Source organism: Marmota flaviventris, chromosome 1 (genome assembly GCF_047511675.1).
Source record: "Marmota flaviventris isolate mMarFla1 chromosome 1, mMarFla1.hap1, whole genome shotgun sequence".
In the NCBI taxonomy this organism is placed as follows: domain Eukaryota; kingdom Metazoa; phylum Chordata; class Mammalia; order Rodentia; family Sciuridae; genus Marmota; species Marmota flaviventris.
The window spans coordinates 3,265,105-3,288,511 of record NC_092498.1 but is presented as its reverse complement, the minus strand read 5'-3'; the positions used below and the strand labels follow the sequence as shown (position 1 = coordinate 3,288,511).

The following is a 23,407-nucleotide window of genomic DNA, read 5'->3' as shown; positions in this document are numbered from 1 at the left end:
CCGCGCCGAGCGCCCGAAGCGCGGGAGCCGCGCGCGTCTGCGGGACGCACCACCGCGCCCATCGCAGAGGGGGAGCACTCGGGATTTGGCCCGGAGGTCCGCATCGCCGGCACCTTCGCCACGGCCTCGCGACCCCAGAGGTGCTGACGTAGGCCCAGCCGCTTCGCACACCGGTGGCACGAGCTCGCCGCCGTCCCGCGAGGTGGCCTGGAACGCGGGACAGCGGGCCACTCCCCCGCGGGGCCGCAGTGAGCCGGTCCGGACCTCGGCGCGGCCCCTCCCGTCACCCCGCGCGGCCGCGGGCGGCGCATGCGCGGGGCGGGGCCTCGCTCTGGCGCGGGGCCTCGCGGGCGGCGGCCTTGGCGACCCACCCGGCGCGGATCTCCGGGCCCGGGCTGCGGGCGTGTGCCAGGGGAGCTCCGGCGGCCCTTGGGGATCAGGCCTAGCGGGGCGGGAAGGCCCACAAGCAGCGCGCCCGGGAGAGCCGGTGAGACGACGGCGCGCGGCCGGCTACGCGGGGCGGGGGGCCGGGGCGGACGGAGGGCCCGGCGCGCGGCCGAAGGTGCTTGGCGCTTGGTCGTCGCCGCATTGTCGTCTCGCGGTTGTCCCCCTGAACAGCCCGAGGCCACTAGGCTGAGCCTGGCAGACCTTTACAGATGCCGAGAACGGCGCCCACCTGCAGGATGACGCGCAGTTTGCCCGGCGCCGGATTTCGTGGCGGCGCGCGGCACCGGAGCCTCCAGGGCCCAGGGAAGGGTTGAGTGGAGACGCCGTCGGCGCGACCGTCGTGGGTCCCCAGACCGCATGCCTTTGTGTTGGCCTGCGTGAGCGAAGGGTCACTTAGCCCTCGGTGCGCTCGGTTATGCTCGGTTAGCAGAAAGGGGTGCGTGGTTTCAGGCTGAGGCTGGAGGTGGACCTCAGCCGGGGGTTTTCAGGTTAAAGCAATTTATGACCTTCGGCAAGGCCAGGTTGGGAGTCCTCGTGGACGATCCCATCGACCTTCCCGAATGTGCACGGGGTCTCACTGCGCGCCCCGGACAGGCCTGGAGGCATTCAGAATCGTCATGCAGAGCACTCATTTCCCTGGGTCTCACCCACGAGTATTGAAAAATAAAATTGTTACTTGAAAAAAATTAATTTGTATAATAGATAAACTGACATCTTTTAAAAACTGACATCCTGTAGTCATGAAGAATGGAAATTGAAGTTTCAATGATAAACAGTAAATCTCATAAAAACACCATCTTAAGACAGGGTCCACATCTATAATATGGAATGTCCAACTGCAAAGTTACAGGAAAAATGCCCCATGGAGGCTTCCATTTTATATTCTGGATAGCTAGATCTTATCACTGATTTTTGTAACACTTAAAAGATGACCCACTTTAGGGTAATATTTCATTTCTGGAAGCTTCACATCTTTTGTGATTTGGAGGCATATACCACCCCAAATATAATAACCCTAGTGTAGATGAATTTTGAGTTTTTCCAAATAAATTCCAAGCATGATCATTTTGCTTGATAACCTTAAGTGAATAAACAGCCTGCTTACTGCTAATTTGGTAAATATAGTGATATGTTTTTCGTTTCCTCTTAGAAATTTAGATAACTAAGGAAAAGTCAAAGTAGGATTGAGAATATTTAGAATAGTACCTACTGAGATAAACCTGAGACCATTATTTAGATAAGAATTTCCAAATGGCTTTTTTAAAATGAATTTTTATATTGAATACCACAGTCTCTTAGTTTCATGGTCTGTTCAGTTTAGCTAGACACAGACCCCCTAAAGTTAGATATTAATGTTTAATAACTCTTTAGCCTGGATTTATAGGTCACCACACTCAGTCTTACATGAGAAGGACAGACCACTTAAGTTAGAGACATAGGCCAGAGTTTCATCACAGGAAAGGTCAGAAACCCAAAGGGCATCCTTTGTGGGGAGGTTTCAACAAATTGGTTCTGAGAGCTCAGTGCTACCACTAGTTGTGCAGTGTAGGAAAACTGAAAAAGCACAAGTTACCCCAAATTCCTGTTGAGATCCTTCTAGACTGTTCGATATAGATGTATTCTTCCTTTAAAAAAAGGTCACACACCATGCATTTCTTCTGCCCTTCAAGAGAAAGAAAATGTCAAGAATGGCCTTCCTTGTCTGTAAATAATAGATCACTTAATAGATACATGATACTCCATTGTTTGACTTGCTAATGGAAAATAACAATTCTGCTTTGAGGAAATAAAAATAATTGTTTATTCTGAGCTAAATATGAATGACCATGCCCTAGGTAGTCGAACTCCAGTTACCTGGAGAGATGCAGCTCCCCATGGAGAAGATTGCGCAAGCTCTTATAGACCACAGGAAATAGGTGGAGTCATCAGTAAGCAGACTGTCAAGGAGCTGGGAAACCTGCAAGATTTGGATGTGTTCCAGGGAATTCAGGGGCTGTCTCCTGTCTCATTTCCCAGCCTTAAGGTTGGGAGAGGCCACAGGTTCCTCAAGCTTAGCATACATTTATGCTGTGGCCACAAAGATGCGAAGTCAGACACCAAGGCCAACAAAAAGTGTGTTAAAAGGGTCCCAAGGTAGTCCAGTATAGTCTTGGCTTCTTAATGAACTCTGTGCTCCAAGAAGCTCCCAAATAAAAGTGCAGCCCCTACAGAGAACTTCAGTTCACAGCCTTCCATAATTTAATTCTGTGTTGCACACTCACCACTTCCAGTTTAACAATTACAAACGATGCTTTGATGAAGCAAATCCTCTCAAGATAGGAGTACATATAGGATGTTAGTAAAGATAATTTTAAAATCTTTAATTACTTAATAGATATTTATTGGATTTGGGGTTACTTGCTTTATATGACAAAAATGAATAATGTGATACCATCCCGTGCTTTCAGATCAGAAACTCCCATCCCTGAGCACAGTGCCTGAGCTCAGAGCGCATTGGTCAAGAGGATTTGAATCACTGGTTCTGAACCAGGCAGGCACTTTTGAAACCCCTGAAAGATAACACGTTTTCATCTCCAGCCACTTGCATTGGCCAGAACCTAGGCTCATGACCCCAACCTCAACTGCAGGGGAGCTGGGTCTTCCTGTGTGTCTAAGAAATGGCATTGCCAATTTCTGTAATTTATGGTTTTTAAAGAAAAAAATCTACAAAATAAGATTTGAGAATACAAAATAAAATGAAAGTTTTTGAAGATAACTTTTTTAAAAAATCCTTAATTACTCAGTATTTATTGAATTGGGGTTATTTGTTTTATATGACAAAGATTCATAGTCTTTTTACAAAGTAAACCTCTAGGTTCATTTTTGCAATCGGTGTTTATCACAGGCCTGTAACCAATGTTGGGTATCTTTCATTTGACTGCCCACCCTCAGATCTAAACTATCCTTTACTGATTTCTACCCTAGTAGCTGACTCAAATAAATTACACAAATGGTCTCCCTGGTACTCGGGCTTGAATTGAATCTGACCCATGGGGACTTCCAGCAGGAACTTGAGAACTGAGGGGTGGGAGGGAGGTCATAGTGTGTTGATCTCCCACCTACCTTGGGAGGTCACCTTGAACTGGCAAAAGACCCTGTTCTACATGATCCCTCTTCCCTGCCTGGACATCCTTACCTCTGGACCTAAGGGGGGTGAGGTCTCCTTGATTCTTTCCCCAGGTTCCTTCCCCATTGTTCACTCTGCCTACACCTTCGTGAGTAGTCCCTTCATAAACTCTCAGGTAATTCTGAGTACAGGTGTCCTTATTATGGCCCTGTTATAATGGACATTAAACCTCAAAGGGATAGCAAGGTTTCTTACTTTAAAATATTGTCTGTTGGGGCTGGGGATATGGCTCAGCGGTAGAGCACTCACCTTGCATGTTCAAGGCCCTGGGTTCGATCCTCAGCACCACATATAAATAAATAAAATAAAGTTATTGTGTACAACTACAAAAAATAAATATTAAAAAAAATATTGTCTGTCCTGGAAAAACTAACAAACATGTGGACACATGAGCCAAACACTGATGGATTAATCGTGCGAGAGGTCCCTGTGCACTGCTGAGGATGCTTGGATAGGTGGGCAGAGGGGAGTCACAGATGGGAGGAAGAGGCCAGAATGCTGGTACTGATGGAATAAAACTTTGCACATTTTAGATAGTACATCATCAATGATTTGATGTAAGGTTAAAAACTAGGGAATAATGAAAGACTTGTGTCGTGTGTGTGAAGATCGTGGAGTCCCATCACCAGAAGAGGTTGTTGCATTGAGACCTAATAATCCCATAGTTTACTAGCCGTGTGAAGTTAAGAACCTCATGACAGCCTGGCTGTAGGATTCACTGCTTACTCTTGGGGATTAAACTATGTTTTCCCAACAGATATTGTTAAGTCTTAACTAAGATTCTACCCCTGCCTGTAAATGTAGACTTATTTGGAAATAAGGTCTTTGCACAAGTTAAAATGAGGTTATACCAGATTAGGGTGGGCCCTAAATCTGATCACTCGTGTCCTTATAAGAAACATTAAATTTGAATACTTAGGGAAGATGCCAAGCAGTGATAGAAATGGAGTAGGAGTGATTCTTCCCTCAAGCCTTGAGAGAGCAAGGCCCTGCCATTTCCTTCATTTCTTACCTCCAGAACTGAGAGTAAGTTTCTGTTGTTTCAAGCTAACCAGTGTGTGATTTTTGCTACAGCAGCCCTAAGAAACCAATAACTGGGCATCCCTAAAGGACAGTCCCCAAACAAAAATTTTCACTCTTGAGTTATAGGAATGTGCATGCAAGCATTCCATTTGCCCATAGCTTTCAGATGTTAACAGGTAGGAAGAGTGAGAGAGACACCTGAAAAACACATTTTGCTGTGATGGGAGGGACAGAAGTCAAAAATGAAGCTAAAAGATTAAAATATTGGACCATGTTTAGAATTTATAAGTCAAACAGCATACCAAACCACAGGACTTGTAACTGTTACAGAACTGCGTGATTATTCTGCCAAGATAGTTAGTTCCGTTCTTTATTTTTTAGGACGTGCTTAGTGTTTGTTCGCTTTTTTTCCTGTCAGCATCACACAAGTCCAGTGGTCATCTGGACCAGGGTGGGTCATCTGACAGCTTCACTAGGCTGTGTGGTGGGCAGCTCCCAGGTTTCAGTGGTTCCCTGCAAAGGTCACTTCCCACTCCTTGTTGGTTGCAAGACGAGCACAGCTCTGTCCCTGAGTCGTCTTCCCTGTGCTCAGCAGAGATGAGCACAGCTTTGGCAGCTGAGGAAGAAGCATAACAAAGGGTCATGGGGTAGTTCTACATAGTCTGTTCGGAACTCACCTGCATCCCACTGCCTATCCTCATTGCCAGGGCTGACATCAGTGTGGCAGCCACTCTTACTCCCTCTGGGAGGCACTGCAAGTCATGATGCAGTGAGCAGAAGATTCTGCCCAAGTGGCAGCAAGTAACTGAGGGCAACCATGAAATCTGCTAATCGTCCTTCTTGACACAAAAGTGAACCTGGGCTCACACTGTATAGTCATTCGCTCCCCAGAGAAGTCAGTCATAACCTGGGGCGATAATCCAGGAACTCGCTGGACCTCTACAGCAACTCCAGGTGTGGCCCCTCTGGGGCTTAGCTGAGCCCCTGTCCTCCCAGCATACCACTGGAACCCGGAGAGGATAACTGCCATGGGTGCCCATGTAGCTGGGGAGAAATGTGAGGCATGCAGCAGTTTGTGGATCAGAGCATCAGGGAGATGCCTCGGGGCAGGACTCCTTCCCTGTTCCTCTGTTCAGCTTTGATCACCAGCTAACTTCTGAGTTACCATGTACCAGCAGAACATGGTCCTGAGTCCCTGCTTTAAGTCAGGTGCAGAGGTGCTGGCCACCTAAATGGTAGGCAGAAAGCCTGGGTGAAAGCTTCTCTCCACCAGGCCTTGGAGACGCCTTTCACTGGGTTCTCAGAAGGTCCTATTGGGACCATGGCCCATCATGTGGCCAGTTTGGGTTTATGTCCCTCCCACCCTGATTCAACCACTGGACAGGAGTCAGTCTCACTTCTAAAACACACTAAGGATGAGAAAAATGAGGCCCATAGAATTTAAGTGACTTGCTCATGGCCACAGTTACTAGCTGAGTTTAAGCTAAACCCATCCATCTTTTTTGGACTTATTCTATAAAAAATTTAAAAGGAGGGGCTGGAGATATAGCTCAGTTGGTAGAGTGCTTGCCTCACATGCACAAGGCCCTTTTGAAGTTGGTTGAATTGAAAGAGACGATTGTTAGATCTAAATTCAGAACTTCCAAATCTTAATGTCTTGTGTCAGTTTTAATTTTCTGATTTAATTAGTTTCCTAATTAGAAGGGTTAAATTAATTAACCTCATTATTTACTATATATTTAATGATTTCTCCTCTATAGGGAGTTACTTAATTTTCAATAATTGGAAAGCTTATGACAAGAGGGAATACCACCAAGTTCTACACTTATTGTGTTATGGTCAGCAGCTGGCATAGGACAGATTAATGGAAGTTTAAGTGAGATTTCACCCACTTTCTTCCCACTTGTTTTGAAACAGAAATCTTGTAAAAACTTGGATTGGGATTGAATTAGTGGAATGTCCTTTATAAAAGGTATCCTGTAATAGAATTTTATATTGTAAGAAATAGCTTTATTACATATTGGACAATGAAATCATCATCAAGCATTAAATAATACTAAGTTTAATGAAAAGGACGATTTCTGAAATAGTCATCTAGTTATCTAAGATTTATCATGCAAATATCACACAATACAGTATTGTGTTTCTCCTCAGACTTGTCAGTGGTGGGTGACATTTGGGAAGACACAGTAAAATAATCAGCCTAATGGATAAATGGCTTATGGGAATCAAATGTCCTGTTACTTCGTGTTTATGTATGTAAACATGTACACATTCCCATCTGGAAGAGCAGCCGAACAGGCCTGGGATGCAGCTGGGCGGCAGGACCAGGAATGCACTCCTGGCTGACTGGAGGAAGGTGATGCAGGGTGGGGTGTGCAGACGCCTAGAGAAGGGGGTCGGAGGCCTTCGGGAAAGAGCTGTGAGATGATGACTGTCCGTGTTTCTCAAAGGTCAGAATCCATGTGTCTCGATTTCCTACCAAAAAATTTTATGGGCTGAAATTGAGAGAGTAGAAATTGGTCTTTCACTTCATTCCACTCAGAGACTGTTTACCCCGTTCCATTCATGGTGAGCAAAGCAGTCCCCCTGGTTCCCTGACACTAGCCCAACAGTGTCCCCATGGCTGTGACCTCCGAATTCCATGGCCCTCATTGAAGTCTGATCCACTGAGCCCGCTGCTGGACAACCCCCTCTCTCCACCTCCAGCCTGGAGGCCCCTCTGCCACTGCCAGTGTTCATGGCCTCTTCTCACCACGCTGCAGTGCTGCCTTTCTCCAAACACGCCGACTTCCCACCTCGACCATGGCTCTGGCCCATGGGAAGGAGCCCCTGCTCAGACCTGTCCTCCAGCTTGGCTCAAGTGCTCCATTTCATGACACATCTCTGAAGCCTGGAGAGGGAATTTCTTTGGTCCCTTCTACTAGTGATCATACACAAGTATAAACCAAGAACGAAACCGGAGTCCTTTGGCATGGGTCACGGATGACTAACCTAACCAAGTATGAGAGTGTCTTAACTGACTTTGTGGCTGGTGAGATTCTTCTCTGAACTATTTTCAGAGCAAGGAGTATAATCGGAACCAAAAGGACCCTCAAATGTGAGAGAGAACTTCATTTAAAATATCAAAAAGCCTTTGAGGTACTTCATCTCACCACCCTCACCTCACCCTCTCCCCTACCCTACTCACATAGGTCTTTCCTCGCATGTCTCCCCCGCCACCAATATTTAGTATAGTGTCTGATGCCAAGTGGCGGATAAATAAATGTTTAATAGGATTTTTCACCCTAATTTTTAAGGCACCATCACAGATAATCAGGATTTTACAAATTTAAAATTCATCTCTTCTAGTGAAGTTCCTTTGCTGTGTTTTACTTTTCAGATGGAAAAAGAAGCCCACAGACATTAGGTTGGGAGCTTGCAAAGTCTTTTTTTCCATTAGAAGAAAATATTTTAAGCTCTGTGGTCCACACAATTGGCACTGCGACTTCTCGGCTCTGCCGCTGCAGCGTAATACTGGCCACAGACAGTGTGTGTGCTAAGGAGCTGTGTCCAACACACCTTTTATGCACAGGCCAGAAGGGGCTGGACAGACCTTGGCTTTGGATCCATGACTGGTTGAGCGTCTGAGGTCGGAGACCAACACCCAACAGACATTAGCTGGCTAACCAGCCGTGGGGCCCCAGCACGGCACCCTGCTTCCCCGCGATGGCTCTCTGACTCAGGAGGGGTGTCTGAAAGCTTGACCATCAGGGAAACAAGGGAATTAGGGCTAATTAATTAGTCAAGTCTTTGAAATCCACAGAGAAAAGAGCCTCAGAATAAGTGCAAACTGTCATCCTCAGTAATATATTTGTGGCACTTTCATTAAATTTTCTCTCAGATCTTGAAAACTGTATCTCCTGGCTGCAGAGATTTTCATTGCAGTATAATTATGAAGCCTCCCCAAATAATCACTTTTTAGTTTGTGATACTCGGTGGGGCACCATGCCAGCTGCCAAGGCCTGATGGAGCTGTTCAACTGGAGACTCATTAGCACAGCACAGGTGAAAATGAAGAGTGGTGGTGAAACTTGTTCCCAGAGTATAAAATGTAAATGCCCATTGTTCAGGGAGCTTCATGGAAAAAAAGAAAGAAAGAAAAGAACAGCAGTAATACAAAGAAAGTTAAAATACCCCGGCATCTATCATGATGAGATATTAGGTCCGCTTTCCACAGATACTAATGGAAGCCATCTTTACCACAAAGAGCGTGGATGTTTCAACACGTGATAGCCATTTTTATGAATGACATTCACAAAGACAAAGGGTCACTGGTTTGGTATGTGACTTGTTAAATGAGTTCATTATTGTTCATTTTAGTCTTTTTTAAAAAAATTTTTAGATGTTGATGAACCTTTATTTTATTCACTTATTTATATGCAATGCTGAGAATCAAACCCAGTGCCTCACACATGCTAGGCAAATGCTCTACCACTGAGCCCCAGCCCCAGCCCTGTTTAACATAAGCAAGTGTTTGAGCTTTAACTGAGAACAAGTTTAGAGACTGCAAATCTAAAAGGGTATCTATGAGCTACTCTTTGTTCATGAACATTCTAATCCCAGTTAATTCTCAGGACACACTTTCAAAGATATTAAAAATCTAACTCCATGGAAGCTCTGTTACTAAACTGTATTTCATGAACATGTGTCATAAGGAATTCTCTTCTCAGTTGTAAATCGGTTCAATTTTCATCACTTAAAAACTTAGTATTCTTGGGCTGGGGATGTGGCTCAAGCGGTAGCGCGCTCGCCTGGCATGCCTGCGGCCCGGGTTCAATCTTCAGCACCACATACAAACAAAGATGTTGTGTCCGCCGAAAAACTAAAAATAAATATTAAAATTCTCTCTCTCTCTCTCTCTCTCTCTCTCTCTTTCTCTTTAAAAAAAAAAAAACTTAGTATTCCTTAGAAAGACAAAGACAGTAGTATTATTTTTATTTATTTTTTATTTATAGTAGGTTATTTTATTATAGTAGGTTATTACTGATCAAGAGTATGGGTAAGATGAATCAAAACACAGGTCACATCAAAGACTTAAGTGCCGCCCCCGACCAGCGCATGCAGCTGAATTTAAGGTCGCTCGTGTGAATTTCCTGGGATATTAAATAAAACACAGACACACATTTTATCTTTAAATCAAGCTTCAGGGCAGCTCCTCTGTTCTCTCAGCCTCAAGCTCCCCAAATGGGAGAGCGAGGAGAGTCAAAAGAGGCTAGCGAGAGAGCGAGCACATTCAGAAGTGAACTTTTATTGGGGGGACCCTCATTCTTAGAAAGTTCCATCCAAAAAAGGTCAGGAGGGACAAGGTTACAAGGACAGGTGAGTAATTCCACTCCTGGGGCTGCAGGAAGGCACGCCTACATCTGAAGACACATTCTGCTACTTTGAGGATCAGGGCAATATCCAGTCACTACGAAAGTGACCAGCAGAACCTCTCTGATCACAGGAAGGAGATGCCAGTCATTCAGTGAGACAGCCTCCCACACTTAAGAGTGAGACCCAAAACTTGAAAATGTGGAAAACACTTCAGGACATCAATTTGGATAAAGATTTCTTGATATGGCCCCCAAAACACAGGCAACAAAAGCAAAAATGAACAAATAGGATCACATCAAATTAGAGAACTTCTGTACAACAAAGGAAACCATCAACAGTGAGATGACTTGAAAAATGGGAGAAAATATTGACCAGCTATTCATCTGACAAAAGTGGGCATACAGAACATATAAGCACTTAACAACAAAAACAAAATTAAAGATGGGCACAGGATCTAAATAGACATTTAGACATCTCTGAAAAGAAGAAACACAGATGGCCAACACATATGAAAAAAACACCAGCCCTAATCATCAGGGAAATGCAAATCAGAACCACAGTGAGAAGTCACCTCATTCCAGCTAATCGGCTACTATCAGACAAAAGGTGTGCAGTGAAGGTGTGGAAAATTGGGAACTCTTATCCATTGTTGGTTGGAATGTAAATTAGCTCAGCCATTATAGAAAAAAATGTGGAGACTCCTCAGAAACACAGGTACTATAGGATCCAGAGATCCTTCTGTGGGGGTCTGTATCCAAAGGAACTGAAATCTGTGTAAAGGACATCTGTTCTCCCATGTACATTGCAGTACCACCTAAAGTTGCCAAGTTATGGAATCAACCTAGGTGCCCATCAACATATGGATGGCTATGGAGATACGGTCTATGTATAAAATGAAATATTATTCAACCATGTAAAAGAATAAAATTCTGTCATTTGCAGTTACATGGATGGAACTGCAGGTCATTGTGTTAAGTGGAATTAGACACCACATGTTCTCACTTAGTATGGGAAGCTAAAACACTGGCCTGAAATAAGTAGAGAATGATGGTTACCAATGCCTGGGAAGGGTGTTGGGGAGGGCAGATGGAAAGAGAATGGTTACAGGGTACAGGGTGCGGTGGATAGGAGGCACAGCTGAGGTGTCGTAGATAGCATAGTCGTGTACAGCAATCAATTGAGTAATCCAAAATGGCCACTATTAGAATATTCCTAATACAAAGAAGCAACAAAGATATGAGGTGATAATACAATTACCCTGATCTGATCAAATGTATACAATTGCAACGTGTCCATTCAAAATATTTTTTTAAAAATATCTCCTCTGTGGCCTGGCGCGGTGGCACACGCCTGTAATCCCAGCAGCTTGGGAGGCTGAGACAGGAGGATCACGAGTTCAAAGCCAACTTCAGCAACAACAAAGCACTAAGCAACTTTGTGAGATTGTCTCTAAATAAATAGGGCTGGGGATGTGGCTCAGTGGTCGAGTGCCCCTGAGCTCAATTCTTGGTACCAAACAAAAAACCCTCATGTGTTAAAAAAATAACAGAAAAGGAAAGGGATCATAGAAAGAGACAGGGCAGGCCTGACTGGATGGCTAATAGAGTTCTGGACAACTCTAGTGTCTTCCTGAGAGAGGGCACTCGCTGAGTGTGAAGTGAGCTGGGAGAACTCTCACAGAGGCACCAAAGCCAGGGGAGTCGGCAACCTTGTGTGCTCCATGTTCTATTCCTGTGAGGTGCAAGTACCGTTCCTTCCAGCTTCTCAGGCCAGTAAGGGAAGATGGACCAGCAGCAGCAAAATGTATGAGCTGACCCTGACCCAGGGGCCTTGGCGAGGAAATGAAGACACAAAGTGGTTCAACCTGCGCTTTTTATTCTGCATTCAAAGAAGAGTGGGATTGTGGGAAAATATGATAGGGCAAAGACTGGGAGCCAGGGCTGACACGCTGGGGGAACACAGTAGGAGCTCTTCCCAGCCCTCGCTTGAAGGTCTTAGGCCTGCTTCAGGGCAGGGCCTTCCTGCCACTTTCCAAATTCCTTCAGCTTGAAAGGTCAGTGTGCCAAGGAGACTGCGGCAGCACCTCCCAGACCCCATCAAGTGTGGGACCAGCACAAAACTGGACTTGTACGTTCTGTTAGGCTTTGTGACGTACGGATTTCATTCTGCACACCCACGACATTCAGTAGAATCAGAGACAGAAGCTTCCTCCCCACTGCTTTTTGCAGTGGTACCTGCATAAAGATTGACCAGAGATTGGCAGGCTTGAAACCCTGTCCCTGGATATCTGCCCAGTGGCCATTCCTGGTGTTTTAGTCAGCTCTTTCGCTGCTGTGACTAAAAGATCTGACCAGAACAATTTTCGGGAAGAAAAGTTTATTTGAGGGCTCAAGGTTTCAGAGGTCTCAGTCCACAGAAGGCCGGCTCCATTCCTCAGGGCGAGGAGAGGCAGGACATCATGGCAGAGGAATGTGGTGGAGGGAAGCAGCTCACAGGGTGGTCAGAAAGCAGAGAGTGACTCCACTCTCCAGCACAAATGTATGTCCCCAAGCCACACCCCTTCCCACCTCCTCCAGCCTCACCCCAGCACCTCAGTCACCTCTCATTTATCCCCATCAGGGGATTAATAAGTTAGGACCCTTACAACCCAATCGTTTCTCCTCTGAGCCTTCTTGCACTGTCTCACATGTGAGCTTTTGGGGAACTTCTCACATCCAAACCATAACACCTGGAATCTATAGTAGGACAGTGGCTTTATTTCCCATCAAGGGTTGTTTTCAATTATAAAATGCTGAATTCCAGCTCTCTTACTGCTAAATAAAGACCCAGAACTGCAGAGAAAGGGCAGAGGCCTCACCAGGGCCCTGGGGTCCCACCCAGCTGTCCTTTTCTCCCCCACTCCACACTGGCCCATTGTTTACTTGGCTCCCTTTTTCCAATCCTCTTCCATCTTGTTTGATTGATATTTTGCTTCCTTTCCATTCTCTACTGCCAAGAGAGCAGCTTTTATCAATAAAGTAAGACAAGCTACAGGAAGTTAAATCGGGTCAATTTAATGTGGAAACATGCTGTTCTCACCTTGAATCTTACAAAACCAATTTGGCTCATGAAAGTTAAGCATTTTGTTAGAGGATTTTCATCCTTAATGGCAAAAGCAGTCTTGCCTCTGTGTGCGTTCATACGTGTGCATGAGGGCTCTGCTGTCTCTGGGAGCTTGCTCCGATTCCCTCCAGGAACAGCCTTAGGCTTCCGGGTAGCTGATGCACACATCCACTTTACCAATCCAGGGGCCCTGTGACGAAGGCCCATGGAAAACCACATCCACCCACGGCCAACCTGGGTGTTGCCAAGGCAAAGGAATACAGAATGAGAAGAAGAAGAAAGCAGAAGTGTGATCTACCGTCTGTATCCGGAAATTAAGCATGGTTCAAGGCAATGTCCGCTGCACAAAGGATGGCGTGGGCATGGCTACGTTGTGTCCACTCTGCTGGGAGTGCACTTCTCAGCATTCGCTTCCAGGCATGGTTGGGGTAGGCACGGTCCTGAAAGGCATTTGCCCATGGTTCGCAAGGCAGACGTGGGTCAACAACCATGTTTTTCTTATGCTCCAGAGGCTGGTGCAGGGCATGGGACACTGGTGCAGCCCATGCACATTGTCACCTTTCTGCTGGTCCGTGGAACTGGTGGCAGCAGCTGCATCTGCAGCACTTCCTGCTCCTGCTAGGTCCTCCTTCAGCTCTCCCACCTCCAGGGCCAGAGTGTTTAAGTCCTGCAGCATCTCCTGGCCACCCACTCACTGAAGCTGGAGGATTAAGCTTAGTGAGAGACTAGTGAGGGCTCCAGCTGAACCCCACCCAGTGCGGTGCAGAGTGGCTCCCTCCTCTGGCTTCCTTCCCGCCATGCCCCGGGCACAGCCCTGCAGCCCCACTCAGTGGCTGTGGTCACGGCTCAGTCTCTGAGGCGGATCCCTTGAGCCCTCCTTGCTGCTCTGCTTCTGGGTGAAGGCCAGATTCAGGGTAGGCGCTAGACAGATTTGCCCTCCTTTCCCTCCCTCTAAAGCTTCAAATCTGATTCCATGTGCCTGTGTCCTTAGGAACCTACCCATTATTTCCTCTTCCTTTTATTTCTTCAGCCTCTCCTTATGGGGTCCTCAAGGAAGCCTTTAAGTAAGCTCACACTTTTGCAAACTCCCCCAACTCCAGTCTCCTCTAACTTCTCCTTGTTTCCTCCTTCCTCTGGAAGGAGTTGTGTTTAATGTTTCTCTCTTCACGTCCCAGCTCCTCAGCCCATCTGAACTGACTTCCCCTGACAATTCTCCAGGTACCAGTGACCACCATATTATTAAATCCACTAGCAGTGTTAGCCCATGTCCAGTTGACCCCTGGCAGCCAGTGATGCTGTTGACCTCTGTCCTTCATGAAACACTCTTCCTGCTGGGCCTCCAGGCTGGTACACAGGGGCTCGCTCTCTGCATGGCCCAGCTTATTTTCTCAGAGGCTATCCCAGTGCCTGTGGGGTCCATTCTCCCTATTGCAGGTTGAAGATTGTGTGTCCCAATTCCCATGTAAAAATCCTTACCCTAATGACATGGCCCTAGGAGGTGATTAGGTCATGAGGGTGGAGCTCTCTTCATGGGATTATTGCCCTTATAAGTGACCCAGAGAGCTCTCTTGCCCTTTTCCCTTTATGAGGACACAGTGAAAAGCTCCCTCTGTGAACCAGGAAGTGGCAATCCAGCTGATAGCAATGCACTGGGGACTCACAGCCTCTAGAATTGGGAGAGATGAGGGTTTCTTGCTGAACTGCCTGATCTGTGCATTTGTGTTGTGCAGCCCACATGGTCTGAGACCACCCCACACTGAGGACTCACCTCAACCTCCAGCTCCACCGCCTTCAGACCTGCAGTCCTATTTAATATCTCAAAGTACCACAAACTCAACACTCCAAAAATCAAACTCACATTTTACACTAAAGTGTGGTTCTTTCTCTTTTCCACATCATGAAAGAGCCATTCATCCAATTATGCAGGTCAGAAGCCTAGACCTTCACACCTCCATCTCTCCCACCCTCTCAGCTCACGCAGCATGTATCCCCCAGACGTGACCCCTACATTTCTCGTGAATGATCTTCATGTTTCCATCTTCATCCCACCCATGCACCAGAGTCCACGTGACCATCATCATGAGTCAACACTACTCTAGTGACCTCCTTGCATCCCACCTGAGCTTCCCCCTTTTTCCTCTATACAGTCCCCAAGCATATCTTCAAAACACAAATCTAATCGTATTATCTCCTGTTTTTTAATATACTCCAACAATTTCCCCTGTTGCATGGTCCAAAATGCCATGTCTGACTGCCTGTCTCACCTTTCCAGTATCAAGCAGTTCACATACATGTAATTGGAGTTTCAGAAAAAGAGGCAAGGGATGGAAGGAAAATATTTGAAGAAATAATGAATGATATTTTTCTTTTCTGATATAAAATGTAAACCCTCTATTAACTAAGAACACCCCAAACTGAATAGCTCAAAGAAAACAACACCAAGGCATATAATCATCAAATCATGGAAACCACCATCTGGGAGAAAACATTTGCAATTCATGCATCTGGCAAAAGACTTGTAGTTAGAAAATATGAAGAATTCCCATAACTTGACAATAAGATGACAAAAAAAATCCTAAAAACTGTAAAGATGGGCAAAAGATCAGAACCACTATCTTACAAGAAAGGGAGCATAGCGGTCAGTGAGCACCTTGGGTCAGCACCTTGAGCCATTCAGGAAACACAAGTCAGAGTGACAAGATCCTATGTCCTGTCCAGGTGTCCAGTGAGACAGCTCACATGGGGAAGACTGGCAGCACCAGGTGTGGCTAAGCATGGGGCAGCTACAAATCCTGCGCATTGCCAGTGTTAGTGGGGAGTGGTGCAGCCATTTGGAGAATGGCCCGGGAGTTTCACATAAGGGAAACGTTTACCACATGACCCAGCAATTCCACGCCTTGGCAGATTTACTCAAAAGAAATAAAAATGTACAACCACAAATTGCTTATACACAAATATTCCCAGTCTTGTTAGTCCTAAAACTGCAAGCCGGACACCATATGAGGTGCTTTGATTGCCGAATTACAAACACAGTGTGGTATATCCATTCAATGGGATACACATAAATGAACCTTAGAAGTACTCTGCTGACGCATGGTTAGAAACGGATTACATTTATGAGATGTTTTGGAATAGGCAAAAATGTAGCCACAGAAATAAGATAAGAAATTGCCTGATTTCAGAGGAATCTTTCTGGAATAACAGAAATATTCCATACCACACTTGGCATGGCCATTACATGATAGTGACTTGTCAAAACTTATTGAACTGTGCACTTAAAATGGGTATATTTTGCTGTATTAAATCATACCTTGATAAAATTGATTTCTAAAGTGATAGGAAATTAACTATACTGATAACCAATTATCTCCAAAATAAGACTATTTTTTCTAATCTCCATATGTTAATTTTTACTAATAATTGTCTATGTTTTAATAAGTGATGGTATGATTTAGATTCTTTGGAAGTTATTGAGCAGGGGAATAATATGGTCTGATTTGTATTTTTCTTTATAGACTTTATTTTTTTTAAGCAGTTCTAGTTTCATAGCAAAATTTAGTGGAAAATCACACCAAACCCTGTAAAGATGTACAATTACTGTATATATATTAAAAACAGGGACCAGGGGTGTAATTTAGTGGTTAAGCATGTGCTTAGCAGTCACAAGCCCGGGGTTTAAGCTTAGAATCAAAATTAAATAAAAATAAATATTTTTAAAAAGAATAAATTCAAGTGGAGAGTGTACTGTTCACATGAGCCCCCAACCCCCCAGGTGCACAGCCTCGCCATCATCAACGTCCTCCACTGGAGTGTCCATTTCTTAGGATGAACCTTCACTGAAATGGCATTCCCACTTGGAGTACACAGCCTACATTAGGTTTCATTCCTGATGAACATTCTGTGAGTTTGGATGGATATATCATGTGCATTTTTTTTTTTTAAAGAGAGAGTGAGAGAGAGAAAGAGAGAATTTTTTTTTTAATATTTATTTTTTAGTTATCAGCGGACACAACATCTTTATTTGTATGTGGTGCTCAGGATCGAACCCGGGCCGCACACATGCCAGGCGAGCGTGCTACTGCTTGAGCCACATCCCCAGCCCCATTATGTGCATTTTTTAATGGTCCCTATTGATGATGGATGCATGTGATTTAGGTTCCCAGATGCGCCAAGCACTACCTACCTCCAGCTTATAGCGTCCACCCTCGACCTGGTCCACTCCTTCATGCTACCTGATTATGGTTGAACCACGAAGCAACTCCAATTTTAAATCAAATTAAAGCAAGCTTATATTTTCTTTGTTTACACAAAGAAAGCTGGCCAGGACTGTCTCTCCCTAAGCTAGGTAGAGGTCACCATCCCAGCTCTCCAGGAAGGGGGGGTGTCTGGAGAACTTATAGCTAACAGGATTTTGACAAGCGTAAGACAAATGCAGAAGGTCAATGATCTACATGGCTTAACATTTCAAGGTGGGGAATAAACTCAGATCCCAACATCAGAATTTATGAGGTGCCGCTAAGTTTTCAGAGAGGGTTGTTATCTGGTCCGGGAAAGCCAGGCATGGGTGAGGTCAAGGCACGGGCAGGAATTCCAAATAAGTTTAGAAATTGCAGTAATTTATAGTAAAACAGAAATTAACTTTTCATGACTTTGTGACGAGATGGCTGCCAATCTTAAGATAGAACTAGGCTGGGTTCAACAATTAAACCCAAGCACTTTTGAGTTTTAGTGACTCCAGGAATTTTACAGGCCCAACCCAGGGCCTTGGTCCAATGGGCAGCAGGATGAAGCTTATGCCCCTGAGAGTGATATGCAAGATGGCAGGGTGTGTGTGTGTGGGGAGCTTAGTCGGCTTTTCTTGCTGCGGTGACTAAAGACCTAATCAGAACAATTGTAGAGGAGGAAAAATTTATTTAGGAGCGAACAGTTTTCGAGGTCTCCATCCATAGACAGTGTCGCAATGGGCAAAAGTTGCGACTTATGCAGCTGAGGGGAAATATAAAGAATGACCAGGCGCTTCTGCCCTTTTCAGTGCTTTGTTCACTCAAATCACTGAATACAATCTCACTCTATAGGTTCTTAATCAAGAAAATGATGAACTTTAATGCTGGGCACTGCAATAGACACAATCAATTCACAGCAAACAATTCTACATTAACTCTAAGCACTGCAAACACACTTAATCATGACAGGCTCATGACAGACATTCCCTCTGCGTGCTAAGCTCAAGTGTCAGATCAGAAATCTCAAGGCTTAGGCTCTAAGACCAGCAGATGCACACTCACTCAGACCATGGTCATCAGGTCAGGAACCAAGGCAGGCTTCACCTGGGGTGGAGCTGACAGCAGCCTAAGAAGGTCGTAAGGAGAAGTCCTGGCTCTCACGGAGTCAAGATGTGGCTGTAAGAGTTTGAGAGTGGTGAGGAGGATGCAGAGGATCAGGTAAATGAGGAGAAGAATTGGGATGTCAGTCCAGGTCCTCATCAGGTTCTCCAGCGTGAGGATATCAGTGTCAGCTGGTTGAATGTCTGCTCATTTGCTCCATTATTTATACTAAATTTGGGGGCTTCTGACCATCTTTTCAATCCCTATCAGCTGTTACTGGATTTCTCAGTGATGTCATTTGTCCTGAGGTTAAAGCATCTGGTCAGGTGGTCCCCACCCTGAGATTCTCTTATCAGGGTGAGAGCAACATGCCAGAGGCTTTACTCTGAGTCTGTCAGGGTGAGGAGAAGTGACTTGTTTGTGCCTGAGGGCCACGCTGGAGGGCTCCATTAGCCTTGCCTGGTGAGACTGCAGGTTTCAAACTGGAGTTTTAAAATGGAGTTGCTTAGGCTAAGGGCCAACCTTACAGACAACAGGCTCCATTCCTCAGGGCTCAAGGTGAGGCAGGACATCATGGCGGAAGAGTGTGGCAGAGTGAAGCAGCTCATGTGGTGATCAGAAAGCAGAGAGAGGTCCCCACTCACTAGATACAAATATATACCCCATAGCCACGCCCCAGTGAGCCACTTCCTCCAGCCACACCCTACCTGCCTCTAGTTATCACTCAGTTAATGCCAGCAGGGACTAATTCACTGATTAGGTCAAGGCTATGTCCAATCATTTCTCTTCCAAACCTTCTTGCATTGCTCCCATGTGCCATTTGAGGGGTCACCCCATCTAAACCACAACAGGAAGACAGATCCTAGGTGGAGCTGGCAGGACGGGAGATGATGTGGTAGTAAACCATTCAGACCTGGGATCAAGGACCAGAGAGGAATAGCTGTCGCTGCCCACCCTGCCCGACCTGCCCCCTGCCTTGATCCTCCTATGATGCTGGAGACTATGGCCCAGAAGGCGGATCTTACCTTTCTATGGCAGAAACTTAAGAGAAAAAAGAAAAAGGGCACTCAAAATTTATTACAGGCCTGAGGCCTGGGAGTACAGACTCCTGAGTCTTTCATTTCACAAGCACCTGCATTTGTAGGTTGACGACCCTCCCCACCATATCGGTGTTTCTGAAGGAGTGGTGACACCAGCCCCAAACCCACCTACGCAGAGCTGCCCCCTGGGGGGTAGGAAAGTGAAAGCCACCTGTTCTGCTCACGCCAGTTGCAGCAGGGCTGCAGCCCAGGGTTTTCACTGCTCCATAGGCTGAAATTGTGGCTTGGCTCTTCAATCTTTAACATAGCCAGATCTTGTGCTGGTGCCTAAGCCTCGCGCTGCAGCTGTGCACACAGAAGCAAACCTGGGCGTGACGTGGCTCTGTGCCTGCTTGCTTCCAGGTGTCGCTGGCAATCCAGGCTTTTGAGTTGTTTTTATCAAAGTTGGATTAGAGCTTGCAAGGTTCTCCCCAGTGTACTGCTGGTGGTCTGCCCTTTCTGAAAGATAGTACTTCCAAAAAAAATTGTTACAGCTAGTTCTTTTGGCATTTACTTGTTTTTAAATAATGGGCTTGTGCTGTATTTCTGAACTTTTCACTTTTAACCATGACGTGTTGATGCCTGATTGTGGGAAATGGAGATGGCTGCACCTCTCCACTTACACTCTCTCCTGTGTAAAAGCTCTCAGTGAGCCGCGTGGGTACTGTCCTCAAACAGTTGGCTCTCGGGGCACTTTGATCACACCCCCTCACCCAACGCTGTCTACCTGCAATATTCCTCAGCTCTGTCTTTCCATTAGGTCAGCCTGACAAGCCCCTGTAACTGGTGTCTTTGCTGAGGTGTCTCTACTGGGGCCCTGAGCGTCTGGTCCCATTCTGCACCAGCTGATGCCTGAGGTCCTGCAGCCTCCCTCTCCACCTCTCCTTCTCCTGACTGGACGGATCCCTTTTCTTCTGCTGCCAACATCTCCCTCTTCCTTCCTAGGGTACCTAGGGTCTCCTATGAAAACATGCATGGCAGGTAACAATTTTAAAGTCCTCTCTGATAACTAAGGAATTGATTTCTGTTCTACACCCAACCTTGGCTAATTTGCTAGGATACAGAATTCCACACTGAACATAACTTCTCAGTTTTAAGGACGTGGCTTCATGGTCCACAGCCTCCAGCATCATTTGTGAGACACCTGGTGTCATCCCAGGCCTGGCTTGTGTGAGACGCTGCTTTTGACTCCCTCTCTGCAGATGTGGAGAAGTGTTCACTGCCCCCACCACCCAGTTGCCATGGAAACGTGCCTTGATTTTTGGACTGGGCATTCTTGGAACTTGTGGAACCCTTCCAGTTTGGGAGCTTGAGTTCTCTGGCTCTGACAGAGCAGCCCCTGCCACACGTGCCACGGGGCCTTGAAACTAGCACTCCCGTGGAAATGGAAATACTTCAAGTATATTGGGTTAAAGAAAATGAAATATATTATCAAAATTAGCTTCATTTCTTTTTTCTTATATTTTTAAAAATGGAAGTAGAGGGCTGGGGCTGGGGCTCAGTGATGGAGCATTTGCCTGGCATGTGTGAGGCACTGGGTTCGATTCTCAGTGTCATGTAAAATAAATAAAGGTCTATCAACACTTAAAAAAAAAAAATGCAAGTGGAGACTCACACTTACAGCTCTGTTCTAGAGAAGTCATCAGGAACCATGTCTTTGAAAATTTCTTGCCCTTTTTCTTTTCCTTAAGTCCACACTCCTCTATCAATAGCCTTTGTTTGTTTGTTTGTTGCTGTCCTGGGGATGGAACCCAGGGGCCCTCTACCACTGAGCTACATCAACAGTCCTTTTTATTTTATTTTATTTTAAATCTTGAGACAAGGTCTCCCTAAATTGCCCAGGCTGGCCTTGAACTTGCCACCCTCAGCCTCCCAAGTGACTGGATCACAGGCGTGCACCACTGCACCCTGCTCCACGGCTTTTTCTTTTTTTAAAGTCCTTTGAATTTTCATGTAGCTTTTACTGAGAGCTTTTTCTTTTATTTTCTGATTTTGTTGCATTTTTCTACTTTCTTGAAGAATTTTGAAAAACTTGTCTTGTACTGAGTTTTTTTTTTTTAAATTATCATGGAAATTTGTAGACTTATGCAAAATAGAGTGTCGCTAGGGGGCAAAATTGCAATGTATGCAGTCGAGGGGAGAAATAAAGAATGTCCACACGCTTCTGCCCCTTTCAATGCTTTATTCACTCAAACTGCTCCATACAATTTTACTCTATACGTTCTTAATCAAGACACTCCTTAATGCTGGGCTGCAATAGACATAATCAGTTCCCAGCAGACAATTCTAGGTTAATTCTAAGCACTGCAAAACACACTTAATCATGACAGGCTAATGACAGTCATTCCCTCTGCATGCTAAGTTCAAAAGTCTCAAGCCTTAGGCTTTATGTCCAGCAGATGCCCACTCACTCAGACTGCGGTGACCAGGTCTGGAACCAAGGCAGGCTTCTCCTGGGGTGGAGTGGACGACCCATTGAGGAGAGGGTCATAGGAAGAAGCTGTGGCTCTCACCAGGGTCCAGACGAGGCGGTAGGGTTTGAGAGTGGTGAGGATCACGCAGAGGATCAGGAACGATGACAATGATGGGATGTCAGGTCCTCATCAGGCCTCCAGCCCGAGTGCACCCTTGTTTTGGCTGGCTGAATCCCTGTTCATCTGCTCTATCATTTATACTAAATTTTGGGGCTTTTTGACCTCCCTTTCAATCCTTATCAGCTACCACTGGATTTCTCAGTGACATCATTTACCCTGGGGTCAGAAACATCTGGTCTGGTGGTCTCCACCCCATCAGGCAAGGACAGCCTGCCAGGGGCTTCCTCTGTTTATCAGGGTAAGGGGAAGGGACTTGTCTGAGGCCACACTGGAGGGCTCTGTGGGTGTGCCTGGTGAGACTGCAGGTTTCAAATGGAGTTTTGAAACCTGCAGTCTCAGCCGAAACAAGGATGCACTTGAGTGGGAGGCCAGATGAGGACCTGACATCCCATCACTTGTCATCGTTCCTGATCCTCTGGGTGATCCTCACCGCTCTCAAACTCTACTGCCTCATCTGGACCTTGGTGAGAGCTGCAACTGTCAGATCAGGCGAGGCGGGCAGCGACCAAAGGAGGCAGATTTAAAAGGGCCGCTGAACGAGGCTTTATTGAGACATCACTCCCGGGCGGAACTCGATCAGACCCACAGAGGGGACAGGAGAAGGGTCTGAGGAGAAGCTCCTCTGGACTTTTATGGGGCTTACAGCAGGAAGAGAAGGGCTTGGGACAGGAAAAGGTGTTTCTAGGGTCCCTTGCCCCCTTGGAGTTGGTCAGGGGAGTTGGCTGAACTCCAGGATTGGCCAGGGGGTCCTGCTGATTGACAGGCGTTAGTCAGGAGATCTGGCTGATTGACAGGCTTTTCCGCTGGCATCTGATTGATGTTCTTTTCCTTCCGGCCCGGGCTGCTTTGTTCTAAGTCGCCACCAAGTCACCACCACCGACCTAACAGCAACTTCCCCATACGACCCTCTCCTCAATGGTTCATCCACTCCACCCCAGGAGAAGCCTGCTTTGGTTCCAGACCTGGTCACTGCGGTCTGAGTGAGTGGACATCTGCTGGACATAAAGCCTAAGGCTTGAGACTTTTGAACTTAGCATGCAGAGGGAATGTCTGTCATTAGCCTGTCATGATTAGAATTAATCCGGAATTGTTTTTAGTAAATTGATTAATCTAGAATTGTTTGCTGTGAATTGATTTTGCCTACTGCAGTGCCCAACATTAAGGATTGACGTTTTCTTGATTAAGAACCTACGGAGTGAAATTGTATTGAGTGATTTGAGTGAATAAAGCATTGAGCGGTGGTAGCTGTGACATTCATTATTTCTCCCCCTCGACTGTATACATTGCAACTTTACCCCCTCGTGACAACAGGGCA

General features: G+C 45.9%; 1 long non-coding RNA gene across 1 annotated transcript; it reads left to right on the top strand.

Annotated features, from left to right (window-relative positions):
- Nucleotides 1-343: 343 nt before the first annotated feature.
- On the top strand, nucleotides 344-3,056 carry LOC139705347 (uncharacterized). The gene is made up of 2 exons (XR_011707221.1): nucleotides 344-487; nucleotides 619-3,056. It is a non-coding gene; the product is annotated as an uncharacterized lncRNA (long non-coding RNA).
- The last annotated feature ends 20,351 nt before the right edge of the window (nucleotides 3,057-23,407 follow it).